The sequence below is a fragment of the Lasioglossum baleicum genome, chromosome 6, assembly GCF_051020765.1.
Source record: "Lasioglossum baleicum chromosome 6, iyLasBale1, whole genome shotgun sequence".
Classification (NCBI taxonomy): Eukaryota; Metazoa; Arthropoda; class Insecta; order Hymenoptera; family Halictidae; genus Lasioglossum; species Lasioglossum baleicum.
Window position 1 is genome coordinate 3,316,066 of NC_134934.1, and position 19,331 is coordinate 3,335,396.

Genomic DNA, 19,331 nt, shown 5'->3' on the forward strand with positions numbered 1-19,331 from the left:
TCGACTTATCGCAAGGGCGCGTCTTTAACGACTTTTTCGATTCCCCTTCGGCCCCCTTTTCGCCTCTTTTATTCGACCTGTTTCTTTGATCTTCGCGGATAACGCTCCGTACCGTCGCGCGATCCTACGCGATAGCCAGTGCGCGCATTTTATCGCGTCTCGACCCTGCAAAGTGGCGAGAAACAGGAGAAACGCGACTCCCTACCCGACACACGGCCCTCTCAAATTGAATCGTGGCCTTCTTTGTCTTGCAGGTGGTGGAAATACCGCGGAAGAAATTCGCTGATCGCTTCTTGGCCTGAGAATTGATAGGGGATGGTGAGTTTCCACTTTGTACTGTCTTCAGGATCACCTTTGCGAGCTATTTCGGAAGCTATCTTAGAGAATGCGTTTGAGAATTTGCTTTATTTTTGCTTTACCGATAGATAGAGCGATTTTTAGTTCCGTGGTACTTTGTGTACACGTTAATATTGTTTCTACATTTATATTAGACTGATGTCCAAGTAAATTTCTACTTTTACGAGTATTTGCGACTTTATTTGAAATGAAATTTGCGTCGCATAAAAAATGTTGAAAAAATAGTATATGCTCCCCTTAAACATGCATTGCATTTTTACCCTTGAACTAATAAAAAAGCAAAAGGTGATGGAAATGCGTACTTCGATTTTGCAAAAAAATTGCTTGTAAGGTTAGAAAGCACTACAAGACAGGAAATGGAGTTCGAAATGTCAGCTGTCAATATACATATACTATATACCACGACTTTGCGATTTAAAATAGGATTAAGTAATAACTAGACTGCGCGGATCTTTATGCGTTTATGCCTTATAAAAATCTACAAAAAATGCTTGTTGTCGATCTACAAAAACCAATGAAAGTACAAAATAAAAATGTTCTGCTTTGATTGTGGGGGGGAATCAGGAATAAAATAAAAATTTATTTATTCTCTTATAATAACTTTTTTTGCTACATTCAAAACAACATTACGATATTCTTAAATTTTCCTAATCCTTTAATGTTTTATATTTCACTCAACCAATTTCTTCATAAATGCATAAATATCCGCACTCTAGTAATAACAAATGGAAGAGCAATGCCATCTCTACACGAAATAACGAAATTACTTTCCGAACGACCTAACAGAATTGTCGTGTTCGCGGTCGCAACAGCATTTTCGCCGAGAGCCAAACAGATTCGGCGAACAAAGGCTCGGCGATACGGCTAATAGATCCAAGGAGAGACTGTTATAAAAGTTGGCCGCGCGATATTCAAATGAACCCGCAAACTTCCCGCGGAATGACACTCAGAAGTAATCCGACTGTTAAGTCCCGCGACCTTCCTTCCTTCCGCGCCGAGTTTCGCCGGTAAGCGTGCATATAAATTACATTATACACCGCCGCGAGGCACTCGTAAACTTTACCTCATAAATATCTATCTACGAATGACGACGTTCGATCAGCGACAGTCCGTGGGTGTCCGAACTTGTCCAAATCTGCAATCGAATGTTGCGTCCATTTCGGAGGCTCTCGGCACTTTAGGAGATTTATTATGTTATATTACCTTCCTTTACCTTTTATTACATTACCTTGACCGTGGTTGTTGTTTGTTCTTGTTCCTTTGCAAGTTACACGATGCAGCAGCTCGGTAAACTTTTAATTGTTAACCCCTTTCCGTATCATTTTCTGTATAGTTACAGTGATTAAAACACGCCTTTCCTCTCCTAAAATGTCGTAGAAGAGATATAATAAGAAAATTTATATTTTTTGTATGGCTACACACACACGCACATTTATTTGAATACTTAAACACTGATTACTAGACTGCGGATCTTTATCCACAATAAGAATTTTCTTCATTAATTACAAGATTCTGGAGCCAAATAAAAATTGATTACTTCCTTTAATACTGTTAACAGGACAAAAGTAATGTGTTGATGCTCTTAGATTCTTTTAATGTTTCTACTGTTTAAAATTGCGGCTGCTCTTTTTTGTCATAAATGCATAAAATCCGAATGAAATTACAAATAAATCGAATTTTATTTGATTTAAAAAGGAAGGCGTAACATTCGTATTTATTAGACTTTGTTTAACATCTTCGTGACAAGAGTGTGACTCGAAATCACGAGTGTATTGTATTTTCGAATTGGACACAGCCTCATACACAGAAGCGTATCCTTTCGATGCGGTTTTTGATTCTTGGACGGCAAAGAGGATGCAATCAGTATAACTGTAAAATAGATGGTGGTGCAGGGGGTTGAAATCGCGTTTGTCGGAACACGTGAGGAGCCGCGAAACGGGTGGTGGCGTTGACGGAAGCTAAGGTGAGAGATTTCCCCGTAATTTCCATCGTGATCCTGGCGATACGTGCTTACAGCCGCGGCCTCGCCGTATTTCTTGCTTGACTTTAATATGAGGCTCGGCGCGTAAGTAGACGTTACATAAAATGGCAAATATCGGAAGGGCTTACGGCTGTATTATGCCGACGGTGGCGGCTTTATTGCGCGACATTCTCCGTCGAAGGAGCGAACAAAAAAAAAATAAGAAAAATAATGGAGAAAAAGATAAAGGGAGAGAAAGAGAGGCTCAAGACCACCGGCAGATGTACAGGATGTCGTCGTTCGAATTCTGGTCTCCACAGGCTTTTCCGTCGCGTGTACATACGGGGTGTCCCGCGAAGTAACGAGCCAATCGAGACCAGCTCCTTTTAGAATTCTAACAGAGCAGCAAAAGTAGAAAGATCCCGTCTCGGAAATAGCAGGAAACTTGCGAGAGACGCTCGATCTTCGACGGATCGAGCCAAGCAGGTGGAGAGCGGAATTTCCTGCGATAAATCCTCGAGGATCGCATTAAGGGACGAGTAGCATCCGTGCAAACAGTCCGTTGATCGTTACGATCCAGCCTCCCGTGAAATATATCCCGGCCGCGAAAACCGTACATCTTCGGCTGAGCGTTAAATTCCGCAACTCATCGGCAATCCCGGTTATCGACACCCTTTAAGGATCGAAGATGAGAGATCAAAGGTGGAGCCTGCAGACACGCGTCTCAGACTCGGTCGAATCGATCCCCCGGATCGTTAATTTTCAACGATCTTCGAAAGAAACTTGGAAGGGAGAAACACAAGATCTTCGTGTCTTCTCGCGAAAGGATGAAAAGATCGACGATATTGGACGAATGACTTTTTATCTTGGCAGGAATGTGCAGTTCTTCGATTTTATTCGTGGAAGGGGTCCAAGATGGTCGAGGGGTTAAACCGAAAACACAGGAAAAACGAGAAGCTCTTCAATGAGGATTTTTGTTCATTGAACGAGCGCGAGATTCTTCGTTGATTTCATACGAAGGAGAGGAAACGTCAATTTTTGTTTTCAAGGGAGGACTGCGATATTCTTCACGGTTTTGTCACTTCGACACTGTCATCTCTGGAGAGAATCTGAGGGTCTTCGTGATTTTCGAAGGAAAGAGTGGCAAAATCGTAGGCGTTCGTCAAGGATGATGACGCTGGGAAAAAAACGCGAGGATCCTTGTGATTTTCGAAGGAAAGAGACGGCAAAATCAGGGGGCGTTCTCCGAGGATATTTTTTCTCGGTGGTAACGCGCCAGATTGTTCGGACCGTTGCAAAACGGTGGCGTTCCTTGAAAGGAGATTTCCTTGGAGCCTCGCCGCGACGTCTAACAGAGATAAACGAGGTACGCGTCGGGAGCACTCGAGACGGGTTCGCAGACGATTCCCGACGTTATTTCCAGGCAAGAAGAACTGCGATTAGAGCGATTAGAGAGACCACGGGCTGCGTGCGTGTGGAACGGAACGGTTCCATATATCTAGCCAAGCTTTGCGCAACGTTCCAACGCGCTTCGTCTCGGCCTCAATTAACGCAATTACCGGGCTCCCTCGTCTAATTACCTATCAAACGGAATTGCTATCGTGAACGCGCGGACGCGCAACTCGCCCGCTCGCCTTGCTCGCGCGAGTCCTACACGCTGTGTAAGCTGCCTGGCCCCCGCCAGAGGGAAAGAGAAGACTCCTCCGCCTTCCCGGCTCTTGTCTCTAATGAACGTTATTAATTGCTTTATGATTTTTCGATAAAACATCGCCGCAGCCGTAATCAAGTTATTATCCCACGTTGCGCGTCCTCGTTCCTTCTCCCTTCTTCCTCGCCCCTCTCGTTCCCACTTTTTCGTCCCCGTACCCGATCATTTGCGCGATCTTACTGGAAAACTGTCCACGACCAACTTCTATGTATTATCATCAGTAGACTGCGGATCTTGATGCATTTATGAAGAAATTGATTGGGTGAAACGTAAAACAGCAAATGATTTAAACAATTCAAGAATGTTGTAATCTTGCTTTTAATGTGACAAAGTCCTGAAGGGATGAAATCAAGTTTCATGTTGTTCCTGCTTCCTACGATCAATGCAAAACATTTTTATTTTGCATAAAGATCCGAAGTCTAATCATTGGTAGATATATATAGTTCCCTTCTGTTCTTTGTAAATAAGCTAATGTAAATAAGATCTCCGCGAAAATATTTATTCCGGGGAAGGATCCACGGTTCGTTTATTAAGTCTTATATACTAAAGAGAAAAAATTCATTCAATCAATCCGTTTCTGTTTAATCGGTGAAGATCGCGATATCAAAAAATCTACTACAACGGGACGAATTAATTCGTTCTCGCAGCTGGATCGATTAAAATCGCAGCCTTAATCGACGACGAGCCATCTCGGACCGTTTTTCCGAGACTCCCCATCGTTCCATCACCTCGAAACTACTCCACGCGAGCAGAATTCCGATTTCCCGTGGCCGATCACTGAATTCCGTGTGAATCGAGCGTCGCGATCGCGACCACGATCAAAGTTAAGATGTAAACGCACAGCGAAAGAGTCAGGGGACTACGAGGCGATGGTGTTCCATGGTAAGCGGTGTAGAAAACATAAAAATGAAGAGACGGCGACACCCATCCACTGAAAGCCGGCTATACGTAATATTACGCCCCATTTATTGAAGACAGACTATCGCGAGCGTCCGGTTGGCCGAGCGTTTCGCCGTGAAAAGCGATAACGCGTTCTTTTCCCTCTTACACGTGACGTATATGTATACATCGCACGAATACGGTTATACGCGAAAACGTATCTATCTATACTATACGCTAAGCAGAGTGTTTCGCGCGCGCGAGAAACAACCGAGAAAGACAAGTATCCAATTAAAGCCAGGGTGGAATGCTTTCACGCTATCTTGTATCGCGGCGCGCCGACCGCGGTGCTAGGGTATCGGCGAAAACGGGCCGAGAAACTCGTGTTTAACATAACCAGAATCGTTATGACTCAATCCGGCCATAATTGGCCGATATCGGGGACGCGTATCGCCGTGACACGGGACCGACAAATTCCTCAACGAAGACACCGATAATACTTCTGCCTCCGGCTGTTTCGCTGGCCCGGAGACGTCGATTTTTCACGATCGACTTCAGACGTTCATTGCGATTCCTTCGTGTTGCCAAAACCGCGGGAGAATTGTCGAATCACGTTAGAACGCCGTCAACAATTCCAGAATCAAAATATAACGAAAACACCGCCGATGTATACCAACGTCATTTCGTTCTACATTGATATCCGGCTTCCTGTTTTTCACTCAAAATATTGTCATGTTCAAAACTCTGACCATACCACATTCTAGCCCTTACAATTCCTAAAACCTCCACCATTCAAGTTAGAACCCATATGTATAATGTATATTGTCCACTTGTTTCCGATTTAGTTCCGTTGTATCCTACAAAGAAAATACTATAATTAATTGAATACAACACCGCCGATAATGGTAAGAAAGATTTTCAAGTTGAAAACACGACCGGAAGCCAGATCGTCTCGGTGTTGCATCACCGGAGCCTTGAGGAGCCATCCTTTTTTCCCGAAACCGTTTCCTCATCGGCAGCGGAGCGAACAGTTATCTTGCGAAACGGTTTTTTTTTGCGCTAATTGGTGCTTCGTCGGAGCGTTTCCCGTCGAATTTCGCGTTTCATCGAAGGTTCTGTTTGCTGAATAAATCCCGTGGCTAGATGTGGATCGGTGTTATGCGTCGGCGTTGGCGTCGACGCGCGGGAACGCGCGTTTCGTATGTATATTGTATTCATATTTATGTGAATAATCGCGGTAATGTTGGGTCGAGTAATTGAGACTCGTGTAAGCGTTTACGAAGTTAGCGCCGGCTCATCGACCCTCCCTCTTCTCATTTTCATATCTTTCCCGTTCTCTCTCGCCGTGAGAGATCGTCGAGGCCGATCGTCGGCTGTGCGTCGACACGCTTGTCGGCTAATTGATCGAAGGCATCGATCGTAGCCTACCTACTGGCTTCTAACAGGACCACGGTTTTCGAACGGATAACAATCGCGGCCAATCCTCTCCCCTCCACTTCCTCATCCTTTACGAATGGTAATGTATTCCCGATCCAGCCAGCTGATAGCTCGATATTAGGTCATCCCGTAAGCCTTGTCGTTTGTTATTATTCCTACGGTGACCAAATCCTCTCTGGTTACGGTCACCTTTACTTCACGGGGATTTTCCTGTAAATGCTCCAAAAAATTCAATAGTCTTTCGTTGCATTTTTTCCCCACATCCGTCCCTCATTTCACAACGAAACGTATCAAATTGACTAACTGTATTGGGATATGGGTATATAAACTCTTTGTGTGTGAAAGAAAACTATTAAGTTTATTCAAAAACGGATTTTCATCGATCACTTTGATTACGTCCAATTCAGTTAATAAGATGCGAATTCGAAACTTCCACACACACTATATTTTTCGCCGTCGGAAGGTTTAATATTCCTTCTCTTATATATCTATTGTCTTATTATAGCTTCCTAATATATATTCCTAGCGGAATATATAAACTACACTCTTTGTGTGGTAAGAAAACTATAAGTTTATTCAAAAACGGTATATCAGAGGCACGCGCAGAAACACGTCTTTGCAGTTCGAAAGAAACGTCGCTTCAATTCCTTCTAAAGAACAAATAGACTGATTTTGTTCTTAATTTATGAACTAACATAAATTCCAACGAACTATAAGTCAAATCCGCGATTCTGGTGAATGTGTGAATAAATTACTAAACGCTTAATAAATCAGTCTGACATGCATCTACCGAAAAAGAAATCGTGTAAAATGAAAATCCTCTGGATCGGAAAAAATGTTTGCAGAATGAAAATAGCTCCGAGTGCAAAGGGTTGATCAAGCGAACAACAGCAACAATACAAACAAACAAACTGTACCACGATCACATGAATCCTTCGAGAAGTACGAGGTTGCGATCTGTCCGGAGCGACGGCAGAAGACGAGATCGGGTCCGAAGCGGCGCTGCATGTAAAATGGTAAAAAGGGTAAATTAATTGGCCGAGGTTGAGCGCGCGCGGATTAAACCGGGAGGGGAGGTCCAACAGAAAACGAAGCGGCCGGATTATTATTTCTTCCGGTAGATAAAGCGGGGACACGGAACGAGGAAATAAAACGTCGAGCTGTGAAACCCGGTTAGGTAGGCTGGACCCATGGTCGGTGGTGTGCCACGGTGGTCAGAGTTACGGGTCGGGTACCCGACGGGGTCACGTTTAAAACAACGCCGAGAAATGCACATTTTAATCGTATCGCTAATAGCTGGACGTTTATAAGCCTCGCTGTGTCTCATGAATACGCATGTTCCTTGCCGGTGACAACGGCGGAGAATTAATGCCCGGCAGGATGCGCGCGGCAGGACACGAGATTTTCGTTTTGGTCGCGATTCTTCTTTCGGACCAGCCAGAGAAACTGCCCAACGTTTTCCCGAATCCGTTTCCGACCCGTTGCTAACCCAGCAAACGATATTAATTACGGGTTACGAAATTGTACGCTAATTAGCGAGCCGTTGTGCGCGGCATCGGTTTATTTATTAGGGGATCTAGCAAGTCCATCGTGGTCTTCTTGGGAATTTACAAACAGTGGAGGCACATTCTTATCTGTAGAAATCGTAGACCATATGAACCCATTGACACGGAATGTGTATAGTATGTATACAGGAAAATCGAGAATCCATTGAAGCAAAGATAACTGGATCATGCGACGTCGCCAGATCATTCACAGAATCTATGTATAAGTACAACCTGTTATCAAAAAATATATTTAATATACAAATTAAAAATAACTCAACTCGGTTTTTTGAATGGAACGATATAGTTTTTTATTTATATTCTAACAGTGTGATTCAAGACAAATGATCTATTACGAAGGTCATTCAAGATCACTTAAGGTCAACTGCAATAGAAAATAAATTGTCTCAAAAGCACTCTCTCTCTCTCTTCAAATACTTAAAATATTTCTTTTAATCTTTTAATAATTTACTACGGAGATTCGAAATTCACCAAGCTAATTTCTTCACAAATGCATAAAGATTCGCAGTCTACTCATCATCTTCGAAGTTTCAGGAAAAAATCCAAGCTTCGAAACTCCGATTGTCATCATCCTCGAAGTTTTAGAAACGGAAACTTCGAAGGCTTGAAAATCTTCGACGTTCGAAGGAAAGTAACAGGCCTAGTCTGTACAAGTGGGGCCCGGATCGTTATCCGTCATTAAAATGTCGGGAGTGTATCAGCGAGGAACAACGTTAACGTTCCGGTGTTCTGGTAAAAAGCTGGCCGGTAAACGAATTCATCGAGGCAGCGGAGAAGAAACGGTAGAACGACTTTCCTGACAAATAGAATTGGTCATCGGTCGAGTAGGGCACGCGTTGCACCATGAATTGGGGCCCAGGGACTTGGGGTGTCGCGTTCCCGGAGCACCGACGGGCGCCAAACCGCATTTTAGGCGAGCTATCCATACCAGGTGATGTTCGGGACCCGTAAGGATATCATTCCGCGGTCGGACAGCCGGAGAACGCTCGGCACGGGAACGACGACCAAGGAGGGAATGGGGAATGCAAAAAGGTCCTAGCCCGTTCTCTCTCTCTCTCTCTTGGTCCGGCTCGGCCCGGCCCGGCCCGGGGTTCCCGCGTTTTACAAATTATTCAATTAGCCCCGCGAATTAAGGTATGCATATTCATCGCTCTCTGATACGCGTACGTGCGCTCCGCGGCGCTCTGCCGCGGCTACATTCACCGCGCATAAACAATTCGGGCTCGCACACGCGCGTTAGACGCTCTAACGAACTCGCAGCTGCATCCGAAATGCATCCGTTTTGCAACGATGCGGACAGAGACCGGCCACCCCTCCCTGGACCCCTATGTCCGCCGGCGGACACGTTCCGCGGTCCTCATGTTTCGGTTTTATGCTTTTTCTGAGGACCGGTAGTTGCCAGTATTTTTTTCGATAAAGATAGTACAGCGACTCCTGCAATAGTTTCTAACGTTCTACCTGACTGAAAGATGATAGGATGGTATGTTCTTGGCGGGCGCTGGGGTTCAGCAAATCAATAAATTGATGAGTAACCTGTGTACGATATTTTCTAAAAACAACAATATTCATTAGAAATAATTTATGACAAAGCGGTACAGAATTAATCAAACGCATTAAATTATATAGAATAAGCCATACAGCAATGCTGTAAAAATATTCTAGGTCAAAAGAAATGTTTAGTTTTCCTGTCAAAATAGTTCCGAGTGCAAAGGCTTAAAATACGACAGAACTTCCCTCCAACCTAATAAATATACCTTGCAATCGCCATGGAAAACGCTCCAACACTTAACGAGGACCTGATCTCCGCAACGAAAATTCGCACAAAGTTCTACGAAACCCAGAACGTTCTCGACCAGCTCGATGGACAGGCGATTCGATGATCGTGCCGTCAGAGTGATCGGTGAATCATCGAAGGAGGAATCCTGTTATCTGATAGAACCGAGGGGAGCCCGCTCGACAAAGTGTCCCTTGGTCGTCTTCGTCGCGGCGAGCCACGGGACTCGATGACGAAAAGAAGCGAGGGCAGAAGCAAAAGAAAGCTGCGGAGGAGGACGAAGAGAAGAAGAGAAGAAGAAGGAGGAGGAGGAGGAGGAGGAGGAGGAGGGTGGATGAACGAAGAGCGGGCACCGTGGGCCTATTCCCCCTCCCCCTAACGCTGATGAATGGGCCCAAGGCCCTCCTTACTTATGCGATGCGTGCCCCCGACGGCATACATCACTGCCAGCTAGCGTTTTTACGGGGCACGATCCGAGCAAGAATACGATTACTCGCGTTAACATTCTTGGAATATCGTTGGTCCGCGGTCGTTCGCGTCCAAGGATCCGTCGGCCATTCGTCTTTCCCGAAGAAACCAGCCGAATAGCGGCGAGCCGAGCAACCGTGTCATCGGTCTCGGTTAAGCTTCGATTTTCGCGCAGCCGGAACAAGAGCAGCCGATTCCGCGAGCGGAATACAACCACGGATTCCTCATCCTCCCACAGACTTTATTGCGCGTGAAATTGCCGGAGCCGATGATCATCGCGGAGAGCGCCGAGAAGTTCGCCAACACGCGTCTTCTTTACGCTGCACGCACCCGGCCCGTCGGGTAATTAACTCGTAATTATGATAATCGGCCACCGAGAATGCCGAGAGCGGTTCTTCCTCGTTCTAACCGGATCGCTGATTGCGCACGACTCGCGCCGATCCTCCACAATCCGGCGAATTAATCGCTCGAGACCACTCGGGCTCTGTCGATTCTGTTTTCCTACCGGCAACTTTACGCGAACAACCAACCGAAAGATACAGTGGAACGAGAAGATCTGTTTTTCACTGTTCGTCGATGATTTCATTGTAAATACTGCAGACTACCGTGTAACGCGACCAGAAACTTGTATTTACATGTATTTACAATCTGAAATCTTCAAATTAAGTGTTCCAAGCATAAACAAAGGTGTCGACCAAAGATGTCTTGTAACCAGTTGTGTAGAAAGTGGAGTGCGAGTAACTGAAGGTTCAAAAGACTGTATGTGTATTGTGTATTGTATGTTGCAGTGTGTAGCAGAATTCGTACTAAAAGTTAGGAAGTGAACTGTAGAACAGTGGGCAGATTAATACAATTTAAGAGGGTGCTGGTGTACATTATTTTCGACTCTGTTGAATTTTTATTCAGCCATGTATCTTATATAAAATAAATATGGGAGTCTACTGTACTATCTAAGAGGCTCTCGTGTATTGACTCTTCCCAGTCAAACTTTTGTAATTCCAGGTAACCGAGCTTCGTTGCTTCACTTGGGTCAAAACGCACTTCGATTCCGTTTGGTAACCTAGCAATCAGGATCGCTCTCGAGCTTAGAGGAACCAGTGCCACGGCTCCGGGAATCACGGTTACAACACGGTAGTCCCAAAGGAGGATAGGTCTCTATCCTCGGTCCTCCGATATGTCAGCGATTCGGCTCGACAAGCGTAATCCCCGAGCCCACTCCTGAGGAAATCAAATGTCGCGCGATCGACGATTTAGCGACAAAGGGCCGCGGCGACGCAACCACCGACTATCTCCAAAGTTGTCAGGGGTTGGTTTCTAACAGAGAGGCCCGAACGCTTTGTTTCTCTCTCTCTCTCTCTCTCTCTCTCTTCCTCCGTCTGTCTGTCCGTGTGTCCCCAAACAGAGAGAGAGAGAGAGAGAGAGAGAGAGAGAGAGGAGGGGGAGAGAGGTGCGAGTCTGCCAGAAGTCCTTTGATCCTCGGCATTCGGTGTCGGTAAACAGGAACTCCGCTGGTGAACGCAGCCACCGGGCTTTAATACCTCATGCAAATTTCAGGAAAAGGGCACCCCGCGCACACACACACACATAGAGCCACGTTCTATACGTATACCGAAGCACCCCATACGCCTCATCCTTCTCGCTTTCCTTCGCCTCATACTCCTCGAGCACCGTGATAGCCCGCTATATTGCTTTTCGAACAAATCGTTATCCGGTTTCCGTACGCTTTACCCTTCTCCTGGCTTTCTGTCTCTTTCGCTCCGCAAATTCCAAATTTAACCTTCCCCCCTCTGACTTTCACTACTGTAGACAGAGGCCATGCTTTCTTTACAAGCTCTTTGCCGGAGAACTTCCTTGTTATTCGGAATGCTGGACGAAGGAAGAAGTCGGAGAACAGACTCCTTTCTTAATAAAACTCTCTCTTTCTCTCTCTCTCCCTCTCTCTCAAATGTGGTCTCAATACCTTTCGAGTTAGACCCCGTTCAAACAGGGCGGAAACGAAAAACGGTCCGAGATGATTCGTCACCAATTATGGCTGCGACTTTAATCGATCGAGCTGCGAGAACGAATTAATTCGTCCCGGCGCAGTAGATTTTTTGATATCGCGATTTTCACTGATTCAGCAGAGATGGATTTGATCGAATGGACTTTTTCTTTAGTATACAGGGTGAGTCACTTAACGTTATCACCTCAAATATCTTTGTTGTTTTCAGAGATACATTGAATGTCTTGAGGACAAAATTAAATGGTAAAATGGGGTTTATACGATACCAAAACATTTTTGTTTTTATATAATTTTTTTTAGAGATATCAAGATCATCTTTATTTTTTTTTTAATTGTACCTCTTTAAACATCTACAATGATAGTCCCTTTCATTACGAATTCAGTGACTATAATTACTCAAGATCACGGACAGAAGAACTTATAAAACTAAAATATGGAAGCAGAATACGTTTATCACCAGTGAGACTTGTAGTAAGCATGCTAAGGTCCTTCAACGCTATGGAATGTTTTCAAACATTCCCCATAAGAACTAAAATTTTTTTGGTATCGCGTGAGCCCCATTTTACCATTCAACTTTGTCCTCAAAACATTTAATGAATCTTTGAAAACAACAAGGATTTTTGAGGTGATAACGTTAGCGACTCACCCCGTATAAATAAGACTGCGGATCTTTATCGCAAAATAAAAATTGGCTGCATCGATTGCAAGAAATAGAAACCAAATTCGATGTTGGAGAAATCAAGTATTGAAATCTACAATGTTTTTTTGCTATTTCTTCCCTTAATGATTTTAATAGAGCAGAAATCATGTATTGACATCTTCAATATTGAAAATCTTTCAACAATTTTCACTTTAAGATTTAAGATTTAAGAATTTCAGAATTAAGACTTTATATATCTTTCTCCGGAATAAATATTTTCCACATTAGCACCCGTTCAGACACGATGGAAACCGCACGGGTCTTATTTCCATTAACGTCTTCGTATTCGTTGACGCGTTTCCGCGCGGTCGAACGATCGAAAAGAAAAATAGCGTGATCGAAAACGCATGGTTTCCGCCGTGTATGAACGAGCTGTTAGTCTTCGAATGATCGTTGTCGCGAGCATAATCTCTGTACGAGGCATGAAACATTGCGTCGCGTCGGGGCTTGGCATTCCATGGTCCCCGTCACCGATTTCGCAGCTATAATTTGCATCGGTAACTCTTGTCTGGCCCGAGACAATTAACCAGCCTCGTCGGAAGCGAGATTCTGGTGTCTCGGTATGAGGATCGGGCGTGTTCTCTCGCGACAACACCTTTTCAGAGAGTCAAGCTCGCGAGGTTGACGAGGTGCGTCGAGAACCCGTAATTCACCAGGAATAAATTCGCTGTGGGGGCCGGGACCAGGACGGATGGGCCTTCTCGCGTGCCCCAAAAGAGAGGAATAAAAAAGGGGACAGACGGAACGACAGAGGACAGAAACGGTTGGTCGCACCTACGTACGCTCTCGATCTAGCATTGCGCCGCAGAGCATTGTATGTATATCGAGCGGTGTAAAACGCGCGGGCCAACAGCAAACTGCGGAGGTAAGAGGGCGAGGAAGATCGCCGGGGACAAGGGGCCCACGGGGGACGGTCACGAGGTACCTAAAAGAACATTCCTGCCGACGGAGGGCAACCGAGAACAAGGGTTCTTTCCGGGACGAAAGCTTGTACCGCGCTCGATACAAATTTCTTTCTTCGGCCGACGCTCGAAGTCTGTACTTCTTCGACCGGCTCAGCGGAAGACACATTTAAGGCTCTTCGGGAAGATGAAGAAGTGTTGAATCTGGGAGAAATTATCAACCATCTCTATTCTCAAAGATTTTACAGGGTGTGCGTCTAACTTCCACATTTTAACGAATCAGACTCGTCGTGAAGATTTTGATCAAAGTCTAACAAATATGAATTGATTGAAAAAATATAAATTTTCTTTTCCCTTCTACGACATTTTTCGGGACAAACACTGTTTTAATCGCTGTAACTGTAAAGGAAATGGTACGGCAAGGGGTTAAGTGTATTTTTAAGAAAGATAGCGCAATGAATTCGCCTCGAGGAGAAGTTCAAGATCATCGTTATTCTCGCCAAAAAAGAACTCTTGGATTTTCAGTTCTTGCCGAAACTGTTTTATCACAACAGAGGGAAATCAAATGATCCAGTATTGAAATTTCAAACCCTCTTTTCAAACTTTTCGATGTCCAACTTTCCCTGGTGTCCCGAAAAGTTCCCCAGTGTACGCACGCCTCCGATTTGCCAATATCACAGAATCAAATAGCTCCATGAAATAATGAAGATTTCAACGCCGCCTGAATCTCCTCAGCATCCGTCGCGAACCAACAGCGACGATTTCACATAGAAGCGCGGCTTAATAGAAATTCGCCGATCGTTGAAAATTCGACAAGGTGTCCCCAGATGTAGAACAGAAGAATTTTACAGACGAGGCGCAGCCCACTCGCAGTTTCCGAGGTTTGGGAATTGTCGATCGGGGAGGCGGTCTCGATGACCAGCTATGTATTTGTCTACGCACTCATGCCCCAAAGCCGTTCGTTCCGACCAACGAACCGCATAATCCTTGACGAGAGAACCTCGTCAATCACGGTCTCGATGCGCCAGGCTAGACGAATCGATACGAATTTATCCGCGAGCCCGGTTGTACCCGCGCGGACCCGCTTTCATCGTTGATTCGCTCTCTCGTCCGGATCACGAAGTCGATGAATCGAGAGCACGCTTCTCGACATCGAGAGCCGCTCTTGTGTTCGGAAACCGACTGTCCGACCAACCGCGACCGGTCCGTTCCCACGATTGCGCGTTCCGAAACGGAACATCCGAAAAAAATCAGCAAAAATATACAAACGCGTCGGCTACGCTGGCTCTCGCTCGTTCGTTCGCGGAAGCTCAAGCTTGTCGCGCTTTCATGCGATCATGGAGGGACGCAGGATTGTTGGGAATGATGGCATTCGACACCGCGGTCTGTCCTGGGTGGAAACAACGGAGATCCGACTGTTCCTTGGAAGATATCAGAGATTCCAGTGATTAGTAGATTCTGGATTTGATACATTTACGGCAAACATGAGAGAGTAGGTGCAATTTGACACGGTAGAATTTCAAGGTTCCAATAATAATAAAAGGATTGATTCCGCGATTTATCTTACGACAGATGTTCGGATAATGGATTCACTTTTGCCGTTTCTGTCAAGTATATACATTTTTCGAGTTTCAATTAATTGCGCAATAAAAAGCCAATTATTCGATAGGTTTATTAATGAGAACCTTTCCGAGGCAGTTTCAGTGATTTTTCGACATCGCGTCGAGCCCAGGGTAACCAGACCGCTGGATACGTATGAGAAAACGCGATTCTATGTGAAAATCTGTGGAAAATCGTTCCGGCGGCTGTAGGAGGCCACTGTCGTGGGCACCGTGGTCCGAATCACCGTCGGAGGTGGTCCGTGGGACCAAGGTGTGTACCAGGAGGGCACCGAAGGCCGCTGGAGGAAGCATGGAGTCGCCGGTTGGGCTTGGGTATCTTTTTTGCGCCACGAAATGGCCCGTAGAATGTCATCCAATGAGGGTGAAGTAAAGGGAAAACAAGTAAAATAATGATAAAAGGCGGAGCCCGGGCCGTGATTTGATTGGTCGAGATATCGCCGGCGTTCGAGTCAACCCGCGAAGAAGAGGGGGTTGTCCTCTCCTTTCTCTCTCCTCGTCTTTCTCTACTGGCGCGGGCGAGTTCCTCTCTCTCTCCCTTTTTCTCTCTCTCTCCCTTCTCTCTCTCCCTTCTCTCCTCCCTGACTCTTTCTCACTCTGTCTCTCTTTTTCTCGCTTCTCTCCGCAGCTTCGTCACGCTGTTCCCTCTCGATCCTTCCATCGCCTCCTTTCTCGTCTGCCTCGTTCCACCCGCAACGTACGCGACCTCTCACACACTCATGCCGCATCGACTTACTTTATTCCTGCTCTCTTTTTCTCTCTCTCTCTCTCTGTTCGATTCTCCATCACTCTCTATCTCTCCCTACCTCCCTGTTTCTCTCTCTTTCTCTCTCCCCGTCTCTCCAAGCGGGTCCATGCTCCGCGATCGTGTCCCGACTGTGGCAGAACCATCGGTTCTGCCTTCTTCTCCCTCCTCCGACCACCTCCACGATTCTTCGCTCTCGTTTTCTTCCTCTTCAGCGTCTTCGTCGTCGTCGCCGTCGTCGTCTTCGCCGCTACGCGTTTCCTCGCGAGAAGTCGAGTATACTCGACGTCGTATAAATAGGTGCGACGACTGTCCATGAGATCCCCGTGAAATATAGATTTCCACGAGAATGGAGAAAAGCTCGGGAAATCTGGATTTCGACGCGGCGAACGACTTCCTCCCTTATCTCTCTGTTTTTACCCAGTTTTATGCAGCTTTTGATTTAATCGCGCCGCTGCTGCCGGAGCTCTCTGTCCGCTGAGAAATCTCGCCGGAAAGAATTATTGGTAGCGGTACATTATACGATAGTTAGGTAGTCAGAAAATGATTTTTACAAGTTCCTTTTTGTAAGAAATCGAACGCTGTAACTCGTATACAAATCTCACTTGGGTACAGTACCGAAGAAACCACAAATTGTCGTTAATAACTAGAGTGCGGATCTGTGTGCAAAATGAAAATTTTCTTCGTCACTTGCAAGATTGAAGAACCATATCTGGAGGATCTTTAGGAAAAATAAACATTTTCTATCTAAATTGTAACAAACCGAAGTGAAATAGAAATTTATTTGTTTTCTTAATATGTTCAATAGTTTATTAATATATAATTTACTGTTTTAATTTATAATACGCCTACCGATTTTTTTATCAGAAATGCATCAAATCGGTTGCATCAGCGGTCTATTAATAACAAAGGAAAATACAAGCTTAAACTTTATCTGTCAGATCAGCCAGAATTCTTAGGGTAGCAACCCCTAATCGAGAACCCAAGTCGGCCAAAAGTCGAAATAGTATCTGGTCGAATGAAAGAGTGGCGGCTGGTCGCGGAACCATATGCGATTGGCACAGGTCAAAGGAGATGATTAGCGTAGCGAAAATTTCGTCCGGGCGTCACGTGTTCGTGCGTAGAGAGAGAGAGAGAGAGGGAGGGGGGGTTGGTTTCCGCGGGCGGAAAAGTATATTGACTCGTGATACGCCATCTGTGCGGAGGCGGCACCCTCCCCTGGCATTATTGGCGAAATTAATAAGCCCCGGAGATCTCTGGCGGTGGGTTTCGGGAACGGGAAGCGGTTAATTCTGGCTTTGCTTCGCGGGCCCCGATGTTGGCGGATTAGAAACCTTTCCGAACCGAACGGAAATTGTTTGCTCGACGAGAATAACTGCTGGATAGGGTGGTGAGGAATACAATCGCTTCCGAAACTAACTGTCGAACTTTGTTACATCAAGCTTCTGAATCAGTTGCCTTTTTCCTATGAATATCAGGTTCTTGTAAAAACAAATTTGTTCTGTTCTGATAATAAGAGTCCACTTATGATCCTAATTTGAAGACTGCATTTATGACGAAAATAGGTACGTACAATTTAAAGCAGTGAACATATTAAAAGAGATTTAAGGACATCAGTGTTTCAACTGTATAAGATAATTAATGTTTTTTGGAATGGATGTAGACATTTTTTATTTTGCATAAAGATCCGTAGTCTACTAATTAGTGATGGGGTGCAAAATCACTCATCGTGATTTATCACTAGACTGCGGATCTTTATGCAAAATGAAAATTGTCTGCATCGATTGCAAGGAACAGAAACTACATTGAATGTTATTCCTTTCTTTAATGATTTTAATAGAGGAAACATTATATATTAACGCATCATCAATTTTCAAAAATTTATCAACAATTTTGAATTTCATCTACTCAATTTTTCTATAAATGTATTAAGATCCGCAATCTCAGCAATGTAACTCACAATTTTCTTTTGATATTTTGTGATTTTGCTTCTCTCCGAAACACCATCAACTCCTTGACCAGTAGAAAACGACTTGACAAAGGGGGAGGCAGTAGAAAAACCAGTGCAAAAAAACAGTGCAAGTAACAGTGCAGTTCATTTTTTTCAGGGTTCTCTGGCAAGTCTCAGAGGTATAAAAAAAAACGATGCACGTTCATAGATCGATTCGCTCGACGATAAATCTAGTCGAGTAGTGGATGGACTCTATAAACCGTTCTGCCGTCTCGGTAATTGCCCCGCGTAATCTAACGAGGCTGGGAAGATCGCTATAGCGAACACATGTAGCGTGAATTTTTTTCTGTTTTCTATAAGGAGGCTGGCAAAAACCTCGAGTTCTAAACGAGAACAAGGGAACACGCTCGCGGGGGGATAGAGAACCGCGATAAATCAGCCGGGAAACGACAAATTACCGGCGGCAATTAATCGGCCAGCCTTCCCCGCGACGCTTATTTGGAGAACTCGTCCTGCTTAATGCGCTGTAATGAGTATTCGAGATTACGGCAATCGAATTCATCGGGGCGACGCGCAAATAATTTATGACCGGTGCTTCTTTAGGATGGCAGCGAGTCTGCGGCCGCCGCCTGGACGACAGCTAACCAACGCCAGCCTCGGAAACTGTCGCAGCGACGATTTCCGTGCATCAAACAAAAAAAATCCCGGAGAATCTGAATTTCGAATGAAAGTTGCAAACAAACGAAATTTCTCGTTCCATTAAACTGTAACACTTTTATACCTCATCTGTCCCTCATTTCACAAACTGAATCTGTCCCTCGGCGTCAAATTGACACGGTGATAAAAGATCTCTTTTTTAAAAGGTAAAAGAGGTTTTTTATTCAACTTGATGGGTTAACATTTAGGTTTTTCGGACAAACTTACCTACGAATAACAGAACAGTATAACTGATTTCGGGAAAACTGTGTCAAATTGTCGCGAGGGATGGATGAGGGTTAACCTCTTGCCCCACGATTTATTTTACGGATTCAGTGATTAGAACTTCCTTTGTAGTTCGTAACTTCCCAAAAAGAAGAGAAAATCTATTATATCTATTGTGTGCTTATATGTTCTCCGATAACTATACATTAACAAAACCAAAATAGAATTTCGTCTCGGTTTAAAGGAAATTAATAACATACATATTTATTAGACTTCGTTCATAAATTTCATCACGAGTCTGGCACGATATTGTAGGGCAAGGAGTTAAACAGCTGCACGTCAA

General features: G+C 44.8%; 1 protein-coding gene across 5 annotated transcripts in view; it reads left to right on the top strand.

The window, feature by feature from the left end:
* The window catches only part of LOC143209766 (uncharacterized), a 206,475-nt gene that overhangs the window by 147,150 nt on the left and 39,994 nt on the right, over positions 1 to 19,331 (top strand). For 4 of the 5 annotated variants that reach the window (XR_013009142.1, XR_013009141.1, XR_013009144.1 and 1 more), the window contains one exon: positions 255 to 318. The exons of the other annotated variant lie outside the window; for it this stretch is intronic. The gene's annotated coding sequence lies outside the window, so the exon portion shown is untranslated. The remainder of the gene's footprint in view (positions 1 to 254; positions 319 to 19,331) is intronic. 5 annotated transcript variants of the gene reach the window in all.